The sequence below is a fragment of the Meriones unguiculatus genome, chromosome 8 (genome assembly GCF_030254825.1).
Source record: "Meriones unguiculatus strain TT.TT164.6M chromosome 8, Bangor_MerUng_6.1, whole genome shotgun sequence".
In the NCBI taxonomy this organism is placed as follows: Eukaryota; Metazoa; Chordata; class Mammalia; order Rodentia; family Muridae; genus Meriones; species Meriones unguiculatus.
Window position 1 is genome coordinate 39,130,982 of NC_083356.1, and position 22,392 is coordinate 39,153,373.

General features: G+C 39.9%; 1 long non-coding RNA gene across 1 annotated transcript; it reads left to right on the plus strand.

The window, feature by feature from the left end:
- The first annotated feature begins 282 nt into the window (after nt 1-282).
- On the plus strand, nt 283-18,721 carry LOC132656009 (uncharacterized). Its single transcript, XR_009593966.1, has 4 exons — nt 283-351; nt 435-606; nt 13,531-13,627; nt 18,520-18,721. It is a non-coding gene; the product is annotated as an uncharacterized LOC132656009 (long non-coding RNA).
- Nucleotides 18,722-22,392: the final 3,671 nt, after the last annotated feature.

Below are 22,392 nucleotides of genomic sequence, written 5' to 3' on the forward strand. Positions count from 1 at the left end.
TTGCCCTTGCCTTTCATCCTACTCCAGATATCCAACCAGCACGGGGCAAGCCAGAAGACAAGGGTCCAAGGACTTTCAGTGCGGGCTGGTGGCTTCACCACCCTCGGGCTCAGTTTGCTTACCTGTTAAATGGACTAAACACCTCTTTCTTGTTATTCTTATATTTTACAGAACTGATACGCAGGCCAAATAAGATAGTGGTTGTGGACAGAGGAAGCTTTTTACCAAGTGTCCACCCCTCTTGGCTCAGTTAGAGAACAGTGGTGTTAAGGGTTCTCCCTGTAACACCTGCTCTGTATTAGGATCACGTGGAGGAGAGCGGAATGATACACCCTTGTCTCCTCTGTAGAGGTGAGAGTAAGGAGGGTCGGCAATGGTGTTTTGTTTGTTTGAGTTTTAATATTTCTTAGGTGATTTTATTTCCTTTTGTACAGCCGGGTTTAGAAGAGGATGGTACACAGAACTGCGGATGTTTCAAAAGTCAAGAACTTGCGCACTGGGCTGGACAGGCAGGAGCAGCCAAGGAAGATAATAGGAATTTCAGAAGTCGAAGTGATTCATGCCAAGAGAAAAAGACAAAGAGGATGGGTGGAGAAAAATGAAGAGGTAGGAAAATGAAGTATGATGGTGGCGGATGTGGTGGTGGTGGTGGGAGAAGGCTGGTATTGTGTTCAGCTTTTCATGAAAAGAAACATGACCTACAAACAACTCCCGGTCCTTCAGAGGAGGCAGGCGACTACACAACAGGACTGAGTAGAGACGTGGAGCAGGAAGACAGCATATGATCACCAGAAGAGATACCTGAGTCCCCTGACACTCCTAACCCTGCCCACACCCAGTCTCTCTCATTTAAAAAACCTTTTGTTCAGAGACATGAGGGCTGTAGGAATTCAAGTATTCGCATAGCATTGCACTTAGATTTCTAGACCAGTTCAGTGGGGTCCCAGATTTGTGTAACCAGAACTCATGAATTTAACCAAAGCTTCTTATGTCTTAAGGTGCTCCCAGAGTTAGCTAATATAACCCCTTAATATAAAGAGTACATGCAGATTCAGGAGCCTGAGATGCATTTTTACTAAGTTTCTTTGTCATTTCGTCCGTTTGGCTAGTTAGCAGCTACCACTTAGGATATATCAAACACACTTTCTCCCAGGTCAGGTTGTGGTGGTTGTACCCTGCCTCACTTGGAGGGCAGATAGTGAGGGTGCATCTGTATGGTGCCAAATGAACCTGCTGAAAATCCTTCAACCCAGTCCTGGGAATAATACTCAAAAAAATATTGGCAGAAATATTTTGCTGGTATTAGAAATATTAGAAACTGAGGACTTAACTTGCCTGAGTTTACCTTCTGTCTCCATTATTACCCACCATGCGATTTTTAGGAAAGTTATTGCCAAGTCTTTGCCTCAGTGTCCCAATCTGTCATATAGGATCTTAAAGCCATGTCAAGGAAGTGACTCTCTGACGTGGGGTTGAAAGCATGATGGAGGTCACATGCCTTGCTTTCAATGCATGTTTAGAGCAGGGCTCTCTTTTCACTGACTCAGCACGGCAGGAAATAAAGCGGTTTCAGGAGGCATAAGTTTCTTTTTCTTTTCACTTCTAGTAGGAAAATTAAGCCTTGTCGAAAATGCAATCCCTTTCACTTCCTCTCGTTAGGTGGCATGAAACCCCCAGGTGAGGCTCAGTGTCAGGACAGTGGGAAAGAAAGAGTGAAAGTGAAAAGTTCTCAGAGGAAGCTGATTCACAGCACCACAGGGAAAATCAGCCAGCTCTGTGGGAATGATGCTGAGGGCGGCTGAGGTGGGGGTGGGGCTATCTTACTTTGCATCACCTCATCACATAGGCCTTTCATGGTCCATATTAATTTTTTGGTACTGAATCCTAATTATTGGGGACTTAATTTTAAACACATTCTATTTATGTAATCAAGTACAATTTCATATTCTGGCTTTCTAGGGAGGATATTGTTACCTTGTATGACCTTCATCCTGTCTCTGAGAGTTACCTCTATAATTTCTCTAGCTTTTAAAGAATGAGCTCTAAGGGCGAATTCCTGAAGTGTTTTTCCATCAGAATGATGATAGCCAATCTTTCTCAACTTTCCACTTTCCTCTGCACCCATCTTCCTGTTTCTGGGCACTGATTCGCTTTAGCTGACTCTAGACTTATCAAAAGGCATTATTTGTGGTCCATAATCAACAACTCTCAGCTCAGGTACATGCCTGTTCCACATTTAGTGCTTTACACTCAACATTTCTTGTCATAACCAGGAGTTAGGGAAACAATCTGATTACTGATGTAATCCTACCACCATCTGCTTGATTTATCTCTCCCAGAAAGAATTTACATATTTAAAGAAGATCTTCTTTAGGCAAATGAGTCTTTACTCTTGTGGGGTACTACAATGGTTTCTCATTATATTTATTCAGAGATTGAAATATGCAAATGTGTAGGCCTAAGGGTTTTGCATTTTGATGACCTTTATGGAGCATGTGTCCTGGTGACTGATGCTTACAAAGAGTTGCAAATTCCTTACTAAGACAATGACTGGTTACATATGGGATAGTTGAAAATGTTTTACTTTGGTTCTTGTTTTTTTTTTTTTTTAATTTGTGTTTCTTTGTGTGTTTGTGTGTGTGTGTGTGTGTGTGTGTGTGTACATGTTTTTTCTTTTGGTTTTGGCTCTTGGCTGTTGTTTGCTTTGGGCATCCATTGGATATCCATTGCTACTCGATAAAATACCACAAATCTTAATCAATTAAACAATATTTAATTAACAATTTAAATGATACTTCTCACCATTCTAAGGCTGCCTGGCATCAACAAGGTACTCTTCCACTCCAAGAGGTATGAGATGGATTACTCTGCACCCTATGACTGGGCAGTTCTTGAAAATATGAGAAAGCTTAAATAAATCCATGAGTGCCATTTTTTCCTTTCTTTATGTCACTCATGGAGCTAGCTTATGATTTCTTACACCAGGCTTATTTGAGCTTAATCAGATTTCTTATGACTTCTTAACTTCAATAGTGGAAGACTACCAAACTTCCTTAAAACCAAGCTGACCTCCCCCTGAGGGGAGAGCAGCCCTACCAGGCCACAGAAGATGACAATGCAGCCATTCCTGATGGGATCTGATAGACTAAGATCATAAGGAAGGAGAGGAGGACCTCCCCTATCAGTGGACTTGGGAGGGGCAAGCGAGAAGAAGGGGAAGGGAGGGTGAGGCTGGAAGGGGAGGAGGGAGGGGCTTATGGGGGGGATACAAAGTGAATAAACTGTAATTAATAAAAAATTTTAAAAAATGAAGCAGAAAAAACAAAAAACAAAAACAAAACCAAGCTGGGACTAATGGATCAAACTAAGTGAAGTAGCCACTTCAGATTCAAGAAGATAGAAGTACATTTTACAAAGTAAAGGAACATGTGTGCACATAAGAAAGGGAGGACCTGATGGTGTCATCTTTAGAGGCTATTATATGTACTCAGTCAAGAACAGCAATCTGCAGCATGCCTAAACTCTGAAGATTATTGATCCTTGCCCAGAGCGGAAATGATCACAATGGCCAATTTGATCATGTGAGCATCTGAGACCCTTAATTCTTGCTATAAAAAATGTGAAGACTTTTGGGATTCTATTTTGTTCATTTGTTTTGACTACTAATGAGAAGTGGCTTGATTTGCCAACACTAATATGAAGAAATCTAAGTCATTCATCTAAATATGTGATACACTCCTGTAAAACCTAAGGAAATCTTGGGAGGGAATAATATGATGAAATGGAAACAACGTGGGCATAGAAATAGCTATGCCTGAAGGTGAAGCTGCATAGATAACTTGTCTGAGGTAATGGCTTGTCTCCAGAAAAATGCACAGGATATGATTTTCTAGGGCTTTCTGATTGCTCAGGGTGAAGGCATATGCAGATAATGTCTGGCTCCTTTGATATAACCACTATATTACATTTTTGGTACTAAGCAACATTCCTTTTTTCAAATAAGAACTATTGTAAGAGAGGCATTTAGCCTCATAAGAACAAGAAATATCCTATTAAACGTTTATGGTCAAAGGAGAGAAGAAACCACTAACATCTGAGCATTATTTAGTGAGCATGGGTTCTAACTGAAAATATGAAAGCAAATATACTAGTCACCCAAAGAATTACTCAGATATTGATAAGCTTTGTGTATGTGTGTGTATGTGTTTATGTCATTTTCCAGAGCATCAATTCCATATCTTTAGAAGGGTCACTTTATGTATTCAGTTAGAAAGAGGAGCAGGGGCTGACTTTGACATGAACTCTCTTTAATCAGTTCACCCTGGCCGGGTGGCCTTATCAGAACACAGAGGAAGAGGATCCAGGGAGTCATGATGAGACTTGATAGGCTAGGGTCAGATAGTAAGGGAGGAGGACTCTCCCTCTTCAGTGGACTAGGGGAGGGAAATGGCAAGGGGAGAAAAAAGGGGGGGGCAGAGAGGATATGGGGGAGGGGGCTGCAATTGGGATCCAAGTGAATAAATTGTAAAAAATGATAAAATAAAAATTAAAAAGAAAGGTAGCAGCTGCTGGCAAGTTTGGAGAGGGAACTTTGAGGAAGCATCAGTTCTTTAAGCTGTGGAATGGCAGACATTGAATCTGAAGTTACCATCAGAGAGAAATAAAAGAACGGATTACAAAAGATGGGCAAGGTGCCTGGAACTTCATACCTGTGTCATCTCCTTTGTGTAAAAGGGGAAATCCAAGAATCTGTACCTACGTCTGATACACCAGTGCATCTTTGGCTTATTGGAGTAAAGCTAAGAGAACAATGACTACATTATTTCACAAGATACCCTTTGATCCTGTTTGGAACTGGTTGTCTACAGTTGTATTTGTTTTATTCCACTTTGTTCTCTCCAAACGGAATGCCTGAGACTGGGTAATAATAAGTGACAAAGACTAATTTCTTATACTCTAAGCTGGGAGTCCAATGTCAAGGAGCCTTATGATAAGGGTCTGCCCACTGTTTTATACCATGGTAGAAGGCGGAAACCCATGTGAAGGTGCAAACATGTGAGAGAAGGAAAGGATCAATCCTCAACCATTTACTAGAAACCCCTCCCTGAATGACTAACTCACTCCTACAATAAAGGCATTAATAATCCACTAACAAGGTAGCATTCCATGAACTGTACTAAAAGCTCTTCCACCCCAACATAGAGGGATTGAGTTTCTCACATGCAAATTTCTCAAGCTCAAGAAGTGATGATATTCTCTTATATCTGTAGATATCATCTTATATCTCTAGAGCGTCTCTTTAACCAACACGTCAGTGATCAACAATAGAGAAGAGTCCTGGGGATCTGCTCTGGAAGTGCTGTAAATAGCAATCAAACATTTTTCCACCCCCAACATTGTATTCTTGGGACTGGGGCATAGATAGCTTAGAGGGCAGGAAGGAAGAACACTAGAATGGGTTATTGTCTGCTGTGTAGGAGTCACCGTGCTAGGTCTCTGCAGTGTGTCTCATTATACACACTTCCACAACTCTACAGTGTACATAAAACAGCTGCTACTTTATGACAGTGTACAGTAGCAAAGCTTAGAGAATAAATCAGCTACAAAAGGAAGATTCCAAATCAAAGGCATATAGTCAGAGCCTTATATAACAGCAAGACAAACAATCCAATAAGACATGCCAGAAAGTTTTCTTCCCCCAACAGAAGATCATCTTATCTGTGTAAAGAAAAACTATACAGCTACCTGAAACAGGATGTGACAAATGAATCTTGCAACAACAACAACAAAAAATTCAAAGATATGGTTAATATGAGTAATTTAAATAAACTCGCCTGGGACTGAGGGGATGGCTCAGTGGTTAAAGCACTTGTCGTACAGGTTTGAAGACCTGAATGTTAATCCTGTGAATCCAGGTAGATCTGGGGATGGTAACATGTCCTGTATCATACAATACTGCTGTTCCCACAATGAAATAGGAGATGGGACAGCAGAGTCCTCATAGGTTTGCAGGCTGCTAGTGCGGCACATCCACAGGTGAACGAGAGACAACCTGTCTCAAAGCAAGAGGAAGGGAAGGGATAGCATCTGAGGTTGTTCCCTGATATCCTCAAGCATTCTGTAGCATGCACACCCACACATTCACACACCTGAATATGTATATACCCATAGGTGGGTATAAAGCATGTACACATCAACACACATGTATACAATAAAGAAATATGTTTTTCTTAATGGGTAAAGCATCTGGATAGATGATATTATTCCTGCTCATCTAACAGACAGTTGTAAAATTCTATTGTTTGGTCACAAAGCAAAACAAAGATAACCAGTTGAAAAATTCTCATAGATAGATAATTTTAATGTTATCTTCTTCAAACCCGTAAATCAAGAACTAGATGTCCAATAAATAAAGAAAACTGGGTTTAAAAAAATTAACCATTGAGAAAATGTGGATAAGGAATATTCTTCTATATAAGCTTGAGAGCACTAATGAATTAAAAATAGACTATTCATGGAGATAACCTAGAACCCTGACAATGCAGCCACTTCTGATGAGAACTGATAGACTAAGATCAGAAAGGAGAGGAGGACCTCCCCTATCAGTGGACTTGGGGAGGGGCATGCATGCAGAACGGGGAAGGAGGGTGGGACTGGGAGGGGAGTGGGGAGGGGCTTATGGGGGGATACAAAATGAATAAAGTGTAATTAATAAAAGTTAAATAGAAAATTAAAAAAATAGAGATTAAATCTAGGAATTAGCGGAAAGATGATTGATTGTTATCAGAATCTATTGGATACAAATAAATAGCGAGACAGAAACATATAGTGAAAAATGTTTTTATTTTTTTTAACGTATGTGTAAATATTTTGTTTGGGGACTTTTTTAGATTAAAATATGATCATAACATTTCTCCTTTCTCTTTACTTCTTCTAAATCTTCCGTAATACCTCTTTCCACTCTCTTTTAAATTCATGCCTCCTTTTATTTTTCTAATTGTTGTTGCATGCAGATATGTGTGTATATATACATATACTTTTATATACATATACTTACTCACACCTGTACATATATACACACATATACATATATGTTCCTAAATATATCCTGTTTAGTCTATATAATGTTACTTTTACATATGTTTTTAGGGCTGATCATTTGGTATTAGATAAACAACTGCTGTCTTTTCCCTGGGGAAGAACATTTCTCCCACTCGCAGTTTTCTTCACTTGCCCATAGTCCTTTGTTTAGAGTAGAGGCCTTATGGATTTTTCTCCATCCACTTTGGAAGCCCGTTACTGTCATACTTGTTCATGTCACATTTGGCCAGTCATGATGGTGAGACTTTGTGAGTGTGGCTTCTGATGTTACTAGGAGAAACCATGTCACTGCAAAGAAGGGAGAGATTCTAGTTAAGACAAAGCAAAGCAGGAGGGAAAACAGGAGGACGAACACACACAAAAGGGGAACATCCTGACATAGGAGGTAGCACAGCAGGAGTAGCAGGAAGGACCAAACATGCTCTTCAAAAAGACTTTTAAACTAAATTAACTATGGCAATCTTGCAGAAGGGAGACAAGAAGGGATGCTGTTCTTGGGGAAGAGAGTGAAGCATCACTCATTTAAGCAGACTGTCCATACCTCAGGGTTCCATCTAAAACACCACCACTGAAAAATTGTTCCAAAGAGCAACCACTGATTCAGGACACTGATAGATTAATAGAAGCTATCTAAGACAGTATATAAAAGTTTTCCACATTCTGAGACAGAGGAATTATTACGAGTGCAGAAGACCTGCATTCATTCCTCGTCCAGCCACAGAGTAGTTAATGTGTGGTTAGCTCTGAGGTATCATGTGTGAGCTGTGGCTGAGACAAGTTAATTTCTAGAACATATTTCTAGAACATTCCTGTAAGTTCTTCTTCAGTCTCAAATACCAGGGCAAAATGAAACAAACAAACAAAAAAATCCTAAGACAAAGAGAATCTGTTTCTAATCTTGCTGAAGCCAGAACTGGACTCTGCAGATTCAGTGAAATCTAGGTGTTAAACATAAGTTACCTATTAGCTTTTGTTATTACCCTGATTTTGCCAATGTGATAAGTCACAGAACTACTCAACTACATTACCAGAAACGCACAGCCAGTAAGCATCAGAACAGGATTTAACCCAAGCTTGTCTATCTGAGCCACCCGTGCTTTCAAGGAGCCTACCTCAGTACTTCCTCACACTGGAGAAGCATCCTGCCTCTCCCATGTGCCCCTGCACCATGTCGCACCTTCACAGCTTGCTGGCCTAGGACTGGTGGTATTGCATGATGGACAGTTAAGGCTAGGAAGGGCCAGAGATGAATGAAGAGAAATTACACACCTACCCCTTCCTACAGCTGCACTGCTTTTTCCTTCAGCTGAAGTTCTTGTTGTTACATAAAAGGAATGTTACACAAATGCTTCCACCATGAGTTTCCTTTTGAAGGATAAATAAAAGAATGAGGCGTTTTGTTTGCCTTTGTTCGCCTGTAGCACCTATGTTAAGAATTTGTGCTTAAACCATGACTCACGAATTCTTGGAGCGAAGTACAAGGAAATGAACAGATATAATACGTCTGTGAGATGTGGGCTTGAGCTTGTGTGAGAAAGATTGAGCTGGAACCTTTAACGCAAAGGTTCATTCAAAACCCAACAATCCACCCCACCCTGCCCCTTCCCCAACAGTCCCAACATGACGGTTGTTCCAGAAGCCCCATTTTCTGTCTTGCATGACTGTCAGACAAGTGATATCTAGTTCCTTTGTATGTGGCTGCTTGCTGAATTGGTAAGGTTTATAATTATTAACTGAATCATTGGCATGTTGTTCAATCGGCAGTTGAACTTGGAACAGTTGTTTACAGAACAAAGGAAGGAAGGCAGGTAGTTTAAATACAGTGCAGGGTAAATAAGCTTGAAAAGTACCTAGTTTTTGCAGACTGCAGTACATTAAACATTCAGCTAACCCCACTGCATTTTAATTCCCTCACTCTATAACCACATATGCTACTGGTAGAAAATATCCTGTTAGAATACTGAGATTCCAGTTCTCGGTATATCAAGAAACGTTCTCAGAACTAGCTTTCTAGAAAATGACCCATTTGGGCAACCCCCACTTCCCCATCTCTTCCAGCCCCAGCAATGTGTTTAGAACATTCTCAGTGTAACTCACTGGCACAAGGGAGTTGTGTGAATGTAAGTGAGTCAGCCTGCTGGCTACTGTGATCCACAAGCGGGATGCTTAGGTGCTCAGGATGTTTGCTTTGGAAGGAACTCATCCAAAGAATTTCTTTTCTTTGCATGAGACAATGAAGAGTGGGAAGTCACTCTGGGTGTGATTGTTTATCTCGATTCTTTCATATCCATTGCTTAATTCCTGTGAAAAACTAAGTCCTGGAGCAAAGAAATCTTTAGAATATCAGCTAGAAGGACCCTATAGATAAGGACAAAAAGTCAAGTTCCCTTTGCTTATCCATTCATGAGCTCCTAACGTTTGTCAAAAAAGACTGTCTTGAAACTCTTACATTGCCAGGAAATCAGTGTTACTACCCAGTAGTCCCTGGTTATCAAAATGATATCACTCTTGAATACTTCAGTACCCCCTACACACACTTCTGATTCAAGACTCAACAATACCACTCCCACTAGGACCACCACCAGGACCATCATCAGTACTACCACCAGTAAAACCTACCACCAGGGTTACATGTAAGAATTCAAGTAGCACAATAGCCAAAAGAAAATAGTTAAGATATAATTCTTTTCCATAGCAAGAGAGTTAGTGTGCCTTGCTCAGTGGCTCGAGACCATCAGGGTAGTAAGCCATTATTGATACAATTTTCCTTCCTTTCATTCATGGCCACAGGATGGCCAACCTCCCATAGCCAGCTGTATTCAAACTCAGGAAACAAAGACTGGAGTAGACAGCACATTTCTCTTACTCCTGTCCATTTTGATATGAAAAAAAAAAAAAAACTCTAAAAGACTCTTAAAAATGTCCCTGCAATATCTTCTTGGCTTAAACTAAGTAAGGCAGCTTTCCCTCAGGGTAGAGAAAGTTTGGGGAGTGAGAACCCAGAATCTGCAGCCTGTCTATGTAAAAATTGAAAAGAAAAAAGAAAAGTGGTTATAAATTGCTGGCTCTTATGATATCAAGCCTACCACCTACCAGAAACCCAGAACTGTCTCAAAAAACCAAAACAAACAAACAAAAAACCAACCTAAAAGCCTTCACCACTCTCCCTATAATACCTCTTGCCATGCACCATTCGACAGATTTTTATGGAAATCAAAGATAAAGAACAAAAGTGATGAAAAGCAAAACCTTGATTAATTGCTGAATGCCTGTCTGCCACTGGATTTTAAGATGTAGAAGAAAAGGGATAATGTCTGCCTTGATCATTGTGCTACTTGAGCATTCAGCACAAAGTTGACATGAAGTATGCAATTCGCATTAAGTAAAGGTAGGAGTAAATGAGCAAACACCATCTCTGAAGTTAACTGAAGATTTTTTTTTCTTTTTTTTCAATGCAGTTTATTCAGGAACATTGAACAATCCTCGGACCCAAGGGAAAGCCAGCCCACAGCTTAAATAGCCTCTGGGTAGCCAACCCAGGCGTGCCACGGGGGCAATGCAGATAGGTCCACATACATGGAAGCAAGCCAGATCCTCGGCCTTAGCCAAATGTGGAGTTGTTCGTGACAGAGAGCACTCACCATCGGGAAGGTGGAAGGCGGAAACCAGCTCCATCTTTAAGGCATAGCATTCCGCAGCTCTCTACAGTTCCCCCTTTTTGTTTTAGACGCATCAGGCAAGAGTAGAGGTCTGATCTCTGATAATAGAAATAAATTGGGACTTTGTACAGATGTTCATTTAGGTGTCATCCACCCAAAGAGCATCAGACCGTCCAATACCTTTTTCTCAGAGGCGGGACCTGGGGCATCAACCCGCATGCAATCAGACATGCTCTTCTCTGGGTCCAAAGCGGCTGACCCTGAGTGCAGTGCTTAGCCTCGCATCCTGAGCGTATCATTTTAGCTTTTTATGGTATCCAACCATGCTTGGGGAGAATGTCCTGCTTCAATGGCTGTAAAGGCCTGAATGATCATGGCTGCATCACACTGTTGTGAGACTCTAATCTTGCATATATACCACAGGCAAACCAAGGAGACCAACACCAGAAGGCCTGCTAACACTCCCATGCCCGCCCATTCCTTCAGATGATTCATGGCTGCAGCAATCCATGTTGATAATCCTGTGGCTAGTCCTGCGTCCACTCTGGTAGAATTTACTGTGACAATGGCCACTCTCAGCTGCTCCATCGTAGTATCGAATTCTCCAGTCCAATTACCTAAAATATAGCTCGACAATTGTTTAGACAGATTTGCAGCGCAGGAAAAATTCTCATGTTGTATGCTAGTGACACAAAGTCCAGCATACTTTCATTGACAGCCAGGTTGAGCGATTTGCCATAGGGTATCAATTTGCTCCTGCACGAGGTCAATCCTCTGATTGAACACCATCAAGCTTCCTTTTAGTTGAGCATTAATTCCTTTATGTACAACTAAGGCATGAGCTACATTGGCTAAATGATTATTCAGGGTCTGAGCAGTCTGCCCAGTATGACTCATGGCTAATGCCCTGGTGGTAGCTCCAACAGCCGTCAATGAGATGGTAGTAACAATGGTGGCTGTAGTTCCAAAATCCCTTTTCTGTCTGAAGAGAGTCATAGCGTGAGGGGCATCAATGGGCATAGGCACCCAGTGAGGCATGCGAGTAACCAGGGCATACCTAAATTTACTAGCATTCCAGCATTGGGCAAAAAAGCAAGTATCATTACCACAATTACTTGGCTCTATCTGGCTAATAATGAATAAAAATGGGGGATATAGACAAACAGGTGTGGGCTTATAGGAAATATTATGAGAAGCCTTAACCCCTCATTGGAACATCCTGCGTCAGTTCTAGAACTAGCAGTGGTGGTGTCCGAGGTCTGAGTAGGTTCAGGAGACCATTGCCCCCAGGGGCGAGACGTGCTCCATGCCAATTGACTAACTCCATGTTTTCCTCCAATTTTGAAAGTCATTTAAGGTTCTTAAATTACTTTTTTCCCTTTTTTCTTAAATTTTTCATCAATTACACTTTATTCATTCTGCATCCCCCCATAAGCCCCTCCCTCCTTCCCTCCCAATCCCACCCTCCCTCCTCCCTCTGCTTGCATGCCACTCCCCAAGTCCACTAATAGGGGAGGTTCTCCTCTCCTTTCTGATCTTAGTCTGTCAGTTCACATCAAAAGTGGCTGTATTGTCCTCTACTGTGGCCTGGTAAGGCTGCTCCCCCCCCCCCAGAGGGAGGTGATCAAAGAGCAGGCCAATCAGATTATGTCAGAGGCAGTCCCTCTTTTAACTGATGATTTTAAGAATGTGAAGTGGTGCCTCAGAGAGGAGAAAGTCATTCTTTTATTTATTTATTTTTTATGGATGTACACAAACTCATAGAATTGGTAGCACACAATATATTGAACTTGATTATCATCTATGGTACTATTCAAGGCATGATTAAAAATTTCCTCTTCTTTCCATTGTGCCAAGTCTTTATACTACAACTTTACACTTCTGCTTCTCATGTTTTGCTTTTACAGATTGCACTTGAAATATTAGACAGTGGAGAATACCAGAGTGCTTCAAGGTTTCCTTTCTCATAAATGTTTGAGAAGATGGTCAGAGTCATACTGTATTATTTTTGAGTCATTACCTGTGCTTTTGATAACCTTCTTCTTCCTTCCCTTTCCTTCTCCTCCTCCTTTTGCTTTATTGTTTTTAATCCTAAAATGAATACATAATCTATCTTTGTTCTGAAAGACCAACGAATTAAAAATTAGGGTTTTTTTATTATTATTATTGGATTAAAGTTTAAGGCACAAGGCTGAACAAAGGCCAGCCAGGTGGAAACACAAGTCTAACCACCTGCAAGGAAGAACTTACTGCATTCTTTTCCTGTCCACTAGAGATACAGTTGCTAGAAAACTGGCTCCTTTCCCCTAGGACAGCCAAACAAGGAAGCCAGACCATTAATGGTTTGGGGGCCTTCCTATAGCCAATCAATTAAAAATGCGACATCCTCTTTTGTGTTTCAGCCAACCAACAGATACTTGCCAGGTGCACTAGGAGGGACTGGAATCTTTAAATCAACCACATAACCTGAGCATGAAGCTCTTTGCTCTCAACCACTCTGGCTTTGATGGTATGAGCCCAAGCTAGCAACCTTAAAAAAAAAAAAAAAAAAAAAGATCTTCATGTATTTTACAACAGACTCAGCTCCTGGTGGTCTTTTGGGGTTTTGCCAATCGGGCATAACAGTTCCCCTTTCAAAGATGTTAAAATTATTTTTATTTTAATATGTAAATCCAAAATGGATAGTAAGTGGCAAACACTAGGTGGGGTTTGGTTAAACTGAAGAAAATCTAGACTAACAAATACTAACCTGTCATTTTCTGTTTTGTAGATTGGGAGAAGAGAGGGAGCGAGAGGGAGAAAGGAAGAAAAAGTACACAGGGGCATCTGTGGGGCTTTACTGAAGCTGTCTTGGATTATATGACCAGGTGGGTATGCACATTCCAATGGAGTGCCTGGTTTTAGAAAGCTTGGGATTAATTTTGTTTTCCAAAGATTAGGGTCAACAGTATCTCCCATCTCATACACATTTTACAATTTATCCCTTCTACATTCAAACCTTCTAATCAATGTTCTCTGTTCTTGAGCATCAGCAAGATGTAACCATATACTGTGACTGCAGAAATTACATGTTTTAATTTCTAAAACTAAGACATCAAATATGAACACCATCAAGCTTCCTTTTAGTTGAGCATTAATTCCTTTATGTACATCTAAGGCATGAGCTACATTGGCTAAATGATTTTTCTGGGTCTGAGCAGTCTGCTCAGTATGACTCATGGCTAATGCCCCGGTGGTAGCTCCAACAGCCGCCAATGAGATGGTAATAACAATGGTGGCTGTAGTTCCAAGATCCCTTTTCTGTCTGAAGAGAGTCATAGCGTGAGGGGCATCAACGGGCACAGGCACCCAGTGAGGCATGCGAGTAACCAGGGCATACCTAAATTTACTAGCATTCCAGCATTGGGCAAAAAAGCAAGTATCATTACCACAATTACTTGGCTCTATCTGGCTAATAATGAATAAAAATGGGGGATATAGACAAACAGGCGTGGGCTTATAGGAAATATTATGAGAAGCCTTAACCCCCTCGTTGGAACATCCTGCGTCAGTTCTAGAACTAGCAGTGGTGGTGTCCGAGGTCTGAGTAGGTTCAGGAGACCATTGCCCCCAGGGGCGAGATGTGCTCCATGCCAGTTGACTAACTCCATGTTTTCCTCCACTTTTGAAAGTCATTTAAGGTTCTTAAATTATTTTTTCCCTTTTTTTTAAATTTTTCATCAATTACTCTTTATTCATTCTGCATCCCCCATAAGCCCCTCCCTCCTTCCCTCCCAATCCCACCCTCCCTCCTCCCTCTGCTTGCATGCCACTCCCCAAGTCCACTAATAGGGGAGGTTCTCCTCTAGGCTGAGGATCTGGCTTGCTTCCATGTATGTGGACCTATCTGCATTGCCCACGTGGCATGCCTGGGTTGGCTACGCAGAGGCTATTTAAGCTGTGGGCTGGCTTTCCCCAGGGTCCGAGGATTGTTCAAGGTTCCTGAATAAACTGCATTGAAAAAAACAAAACAAAACAAAAAAAAAAAAAAAAACGACATCAAATATGTTTTGACCTTCCTCTTTCTTGTTGTCCCAGAGTGCTTGCATAGAGAATTTAGTCCTAAATTGTATAACAGTTCATGTCTCCCCTGGAGGAGACATATCTGAAAGGCTCACCAGCATGTTCAGCAACAACTAGGATTAATCTGGTCATTATCTAAATAACTGTCTTGGATATGGATTTTTTCTCCCGGTTTCCCCATTCTGGCTGATGCCGCATTGAGTAGATATTCTTTGGGAAGCCTGTCTAAGTTGAAGTCTTATGAATAGAGTAAATACTTATTAAGTTACCAATTTTTGGATGGCAATCATACAGCAGCCAGTAACTGAAACAAAGCCCATTGCCATGAGACACCCATATCACATCTTCTAATCCATATATTAATCTAACAGTAACGATTTTTACTTTCAAATATATTTTTGATGTTTTTTTCATCTACCAATAATTATCAAACTCAACACAATGAACAAAATACAGCTTGTGATGAACAGTAGACTGTTGGAATGGTCACTGGGGGGCAATTGTGGAAGTCATTAGAGCAAATGTGTTGGAGTCTTGACATAATGGCAATTCTTTTTCATTGAAATAGGCTTCATAAAGGAAGGAAAGATCATTTGCAACTATCTGGATAAAATTATCATAAATTTTGAAAGGATTTTAAAATTTATGACTTATTCATCTGTCTGTCATTCATCTACCCTGCCATATAACCATCTATCTGTTTTTAGCTCCTTTCTTAACAGGAATCTAGGAGTCAGTTTGATTACTGATATTTTGATGCAGAGGATGGAGGAGAAAATTGTTATTTTTAGAATTTTGACTAATAGTAGACAATAGATTCATACCATACTATCACTAAGAAGATTCAAAGGTTTCTCAAATGAGAAGGCAGAGTGAGAGAGAGAATAAGGCCTTGGACATAAAGCCTGATAATCCAACGTTCAGGAAATAAATAAAAGAGGAACACGAAGTCAGATTCATAGTTGGAATATGTCTTGGGGCCAACTAAGTCACGAATTCTACAGTAATTCAGTATGTACTACCAATATAAAATCCCAACACTGTAGCTGTCATTTGCTACTTTGTGGGTCCCTTTCTCTTTCTTCCACCCTTCTCCACACTTATTAACCTTTCTAACTCCCCAACACTGGATAGGAGAGAAAGAAGGTTAGAGGGAAAGGGGGATAGAGACATAATTAGACTACTTCCTGCAGATTAGGGGCATCAAATTTTGGGGGGCAAGTTTGATCTTTGTTGCCAGGATATTCAATATTTTCTACTCATCTCTTTGCTCATTACCACTTGACAATCAGCAACCAAATCCGACAATAGCAACCAGCGACCACAAACAGCAGCAGCAGCAGCAGCAGCAGCAGCAGCAGCAGCAGCAGCAGCAGCAGCAGCAGCCACCACCACCCCTGTAGCTTATCTAGGGGCTCTGGCATTTATATAATCTGTCAAGAGTCCCCAGAATTACAAAGATCACATATATGCAGAAGCTATCTGCAGCTGGCAAAATCATGCCCCAACCAGAGCAAGAGGCAAATCATAGTCAGCAGCTATGGACAGTCTGAACAAGCTGCATATCCCATACCTGGGATTAAAATAAAACATATTCAAGTAACATTTCTGTATTTTTTAAAGAAAACAAAATTACAAAATTCTCGCTACATAATGCTGTATTATAGAGTGTTTCATAGTGTGTGAATCTGATCCCTTACATTAACAGGGTTTACCTTCAACAGAGGAAACAGAAAACATATCTATAAATTAATAAATAATTAGTTTGAATTTTTTCAGTAAAACCACTGAAGATAATATGGCTAGGTGATCAATAAAACCTGTTTTTATCTTAGTAGACAGTATTAAGGGGTGAGAAGTAAGCATACATTTGAGGAGAAATTCACAAGACAAGAAGACTAAGGAAGGTAATGAATGGTGGATGGGCATGCTACAGAGGTACAGAGTTCTTGGGCAAATTCCAGTGTTTTATGAATAGTGTAGATTTATGAAAAGGACCAAGAGCAGAGGAAGTCAGCTTACATAGTGTCTTAGGGTTTTCATTTTTGTGAAGAGACACCATGACCGTAGCAACTCTCAAAAAGGAAAAGATTAATTGGGGCTGGTTTATAGTTTCAGAAATCTAGTCCATTATCATCATCAGGGGAAGCATGGCAGCCTCCTGGAAGGCTTGCTGCTCCAGGAGCCAAGAGTTGTACATCTTGAGCCAAAGGCAGAAGGGAACTGTGTGCCACGCTGTGCATAGTGTGAGTAGTAGATCTCCGAGTATAACCCCACAGTGACATATTTCTTCCATCAAGGCCACATCTGCTCCAACAAGGGGACACCTGCTAATAGTGCCATTCTCTGTGGGCCAAACATTCAGACACATGAGTCTATGGGGCCATACCTAGTCAAAGCACCACAGGTAATTAATTGTTTGTCTATCCATTCCTCCATTGATCCATCATCCATCATTTCATACATATATCTATCCATCTATCACTAGTGTTGTATTGTTTCCACATAATAGGGCCTGTCCTAAACACAACAGTCAGTTACAAAAAAAAACTCAACAATCTCTGTACTAAGGGACTCATTGTCAATTCTCAGAGCCAGTCTGAGATGAGCAGGCATGTGATTGAACACTTGCATTATTGGTAAGGAAGCCAAAGCACAGAGTTTAATGACACAACCTGGCATCACCTGCATGCTTGGTAGCAGAGCCGCAGTCCTTTATCATCTCTCTTCAATCAGGAAAGCATTATGTATGACCCAGTTTTTCACACTCATTTCCTCAGTGGAGCAACAATTACAGTTTATCTATGGCAAATGCTCACAACTTTAGCTTTCTTTAATTAGAGTATTTGAAATCGGTGTTATTTTAGTTTCAGTTATCTTGGGAAATGTTCCTTCTAGAGAATGAACAGCAAGTGAAATAATGCACATGAAAGCACTTCATACTGCATGTATGGCTATACAGATGTGAGTTATATATAGCCTTATATTAGGGATATTGCTTCATGTATTGACATGAATTCAGAATAACTTCTGGGATGATGCTTTAAAGACGTTTTATCTTGTCTTTAAAAATGGAATTAACCCATAGTTGTCAGTTAACAACCATTCACTCAAGGACTGAGATGGAATATGCGAGAGTCCAAGACATGAGGTAGCAGTTTTTGAGTGGCTTCTAATGTGATGGTTCATGAGCTGTTGGTCACCCTAAGGATGACATGCTTAGAGAGAATTATTATTCTCTACCTTAGGAATGAGAAACATGGCTCAAGACTATTCTTTTGGGAGAAAGATGCGAAAATTATCTGAGGGCAGGTTATCTGGTGGGTTTAAAGTACCATTAGCTAATTTATTAAAATAGTTCACATGTTAACATACTGTTTAGTTTTGTTTCTCCTGCTGAGCAGGAGACTCTAAATTGAGAGCCACAAATACCTGTGTTAACCTAGAGACTATCAATGAACAATAATTCATACATTGGAGCCAGAATAATCCAGATTCTAACTCTTAGTCCATGGTACCATGGGATAGTTTCCTAATAACTCTGTGACTACTTATTTATTTGCAAAGTAAGTAATCAGCAGTGTCTACTTAAAGGAGTTATTGGGGCAATTAAGCAAATTTATTCATGTGGAATACTTAGAACAGCACTTAATAAAGGCTCAGGTCTCATGAGCTAATAGGTGTCTTTTTGTTTCAGTCTCCCACTGGGTTGAAAAAGCAGAAGAATGAAGGCTCTGCCCTGTTTAATTGCTGTTTCTCTTCGTGCTGGCATAGAGGGTAGACTGAGTCAGCAACCTGGCTGGGTATGGGATTGGACAAAGAAGGCAAATGATATAAAAAATATATATAAAGAAAACCAAGACAAGCAGTATGTTCACAGGATATTTTTAAATTCAAAACTGGGGCAAACACTTCATGTGGAACATATTGTATTCAATAAATAAAGGATCTGTAAACAAAACTTCATCGATCATTTCATAAAACCATCACCTGCTAAGGAAACATCGTCAAATGTGGTAGTCCCTGTTAACTAAACATGACATGTGGATGACATTGATTTCAAATATACTGGTGAGTTTGTTCATCAACAAAACTGAGAATTGAAGTGATAATAAATTCAGATTGGTTTATGTATTAATATTTTAAAAGTTAAGATATGTTGATTTTTGCCACCTACATTTAGACATTTGCCAGTGATTTTAGTATTCTGGGAAAAAATTAACCATTAAAATGTGTATTAAAACAGGTCCATGGTACATACATCTTTATCATGACATCTGGTTCCAACACAGCCTTAGTCTAACGGATATCTGTAGCTTCTGAAATGAATGCTGGTTTACACAGCATTTTTGGTTCACATGTGAGGAAGGACTATGTGAAAGTTAAGAATCTAGTGCCTTCTGAACTCCTCCTCTTTGTATTTAATCTAATGAATGCTTCCCAGATGTGGAGCAGAAAATGTTATGAGAACATTTATTAAATTGAAAAACTGGATTAGCCTCAGTTGAAATCATACCTCAATTCATAGCATCCTACTAAGTTACTGAGTTGTTTGTGGAGGATTTCAGAGACTAGTTTCATGACATCCTAGCTCAACATCCACTTATATTGATGTGAACCACTTGAGAAGCGTGTGAAAGAACACCTCACAGACCCCAAGATACTGATGACAAAAAGTAAGCCAACAGAAAGCATGTTATGGAAATTTCTGTCTGGTGCTTGTGTGGTTACTAAACAGATAACTTGTGGAAGTTTCTATCTATGAACCTTATGACTTATATTTTGTATGCCATGATAATTATGCATATATATATATTACATGTATATACTTATATGTAACTGAAACAAAGATCATTGATACCTTACTTGTGCAGAATATTACTTTGTATTTATTTTCTCAATACTACTAAAAATACATTCTTGAACTTCTTAGGGCCATGGCCCATACTCTGCAAGACCCTGTTAGACTAAGTTGTGGGTAAAAAAATATTTTGTGTTTTTTATGACATCATGTAGCTGATGGTTGAAGGAAAGTTTATAGTAGTTTGTTTCCTTCAGGCTTTGATGCAAAATGGGTGAATTTGGGTGTAGGCAATAACTTTAAATGTCATTTCTGCTATTAACTAGCCAAATGAATTCTGGCAAGTGACTTTAAAACCAAGAGACTGTACTTCATCTGTGATGAGAAGAAGACAATACTAACAGCTCAAACTAACCTATGTTGAAAGCTTATAGTGCATGGAATGTGACAAAAGGATGTTGGTGATCAAATGGGTCAGTATAAATTACCTGCCATGTACAAACAGTTCAAGCATTGCTTCATTTCTCTCTTAATGGATGCTCTGAGCCATGATTCTCACTGGGAATCCCAAGTGAGTTGCTTCCCTTTACTATCTGGCATGCTTGGATCTGGGGACAATCCAAGCCTTTGAAGAGCTCAGTGAGAGTGCATCACCAGCTGCATTCTCAAACACTCTTCTTCATCTTCTTCTGGCCCACTTATAGCCCTTTGGTCTGTGATGATGGCATTTGGGTCCAGCTGGCTGTCATCCACACTCTAGCCTTTCTGGGAGGACAGCAGTCTCATTGTTAAAGTTGGAGGCCCACAGGACACAGAGCTCATGTCCTCAGGCTACCTGTGGCATTTTGTTCCCAGAATATTTTCCTGTTCTACTCATTGGTTTCACCACCAAGTGGGACCAAAGGGAAAAGAGTGCTGGGCAAAGTGCCACTATGAATGTAAGTCACAAGAGACATATGAACTATGTGAACCAATCCTCTTGGCTGAAGTTTTCTGTACAGAAAGAAGCAAAAGAAATGTGGTTCTTGGCTTTCACCTGTGCTGGCCCTCTTAATTCATGTTGACTCAAGAATGTCACAATCTTACCATGTAACAAGACTTTTTTGTGCAGGGAAGAATGTAAAATAATATCAAATCTAATGGAGGATCTTTGCTGGTTAGGTGTATTGTCCTGTAATTATACATAATTGCCATTCACTCAAAATATGTCTTATTCCACTTGCTTCTCGGTTTGTTTCAAATCTTTATATGAACATTTAGAACAATGAGTTAACATGCCTGGTTTGCAAATTAAACAACAACAACAACATAGTATTAAGAGGAGTTAAGTAATTTCACTAAAAGCATCTAGCTCATAATGGTGGCTTTTCAACAAGAGCTTAAGTTTGTCTGATACTGCAGCCAAGTTCTTTGTTCTTCCCACATTACCTGTTCACAAACCATGTTCTCATTAGTAATTGTAGTGCACATTTCCTTTCTAGAAATTTTCCTTTACCTTGAGTTGTTGTAAACACTCCAATTTTTGCTGGTATCAGTTATATGCACTTATGTATGTGGAAGATATATTGCTGTTCCATTTTCTTATGCATACTTTATGAGCTATGTAAACTATGACAAAGACATATTGCTGTCCCATTTTCTGGAAGACAACACAGAAGAACAGTTACTGTTACTCTTTCCAAGGTTGAGTATTATACTTTCTTGTGGACCTGGTACTGGAATCAAGGAATGCTGTGTCTTTTCCTAGTTAACTATACTCTTTAAATTTCATTAATTCTGAATCAAGTATCGCTTACAAAATAGAAGAAGCATCATCACCACTGTATAACTAGGATATACTTGCCTACAATATGATGCCTACATGTTGAGTGGGATCCGGAAGTGGGTATGCTGAATACCAGTGCTGTGTTTGATATACTCTTTTAGAGAAGGTGTTGGAGGTATGTAAACCATTCTTTACTTGTTCTGTGTTTAGCACCTGTGTGTGCTGAGCATTTGTATAACAAAGTCCAGAGGAGAGGTGGTCATGTAGTTTGGGCTATACTCTGCTCTTATGTTATGCTGGCTTCTTTCTTGAATGTAGAGTTTAGGTCTCTGACTTGTCGTGAATTTCAGTGTATACTTGTTCTCTCCTCTTGCCTCCTTATTGTCCATCATGGATTCTCAGGCAACCCTTGTGTTTTGGGCATCTCTCCAGGTAGCAATGACTTAGGTTCTGGCATATCCTGATTAAGTACCTATCTTATATCCAATTCTTATTGGTCATATTATATTAATTTAAAACATGGAGATAGATCATCTGCAGTTTTTAAATCCTCACCTTTTACTTTCTGTATATAAAGTATGATGCATTTAAAAAAAACATTCATTCATATTCTCTCCTTGGCAGCACTGTTATCTACATTTTTGTTTCTTCCAGCAAAATTGTCCCTGAGATCAGGTATTATTTGTTTATGTACCATGGCTAACACAGAGAACAGCATGTGGGTCAATACACACCCATAATAGAATCAAGAAAACGTATGGGGAGCAAATAGTCTTTACTGTATGACCTTGTATGCCAGGCATTTGCTGGTGTATCATATTGCTTAATTCTGATGCCCTTAAATATCACAGTCATAATTACTTCCATATTTAGAAAAGATAAAGTCACAGTTGAGATGCATGCAGTTAATTCGACTCAAAATGGTAGAGCCCATCAGAGTACATGATTTCACAACCAATGACTTTACCATAAAATCTCCACCTCTGGCAGTTCCAGATGTTTAC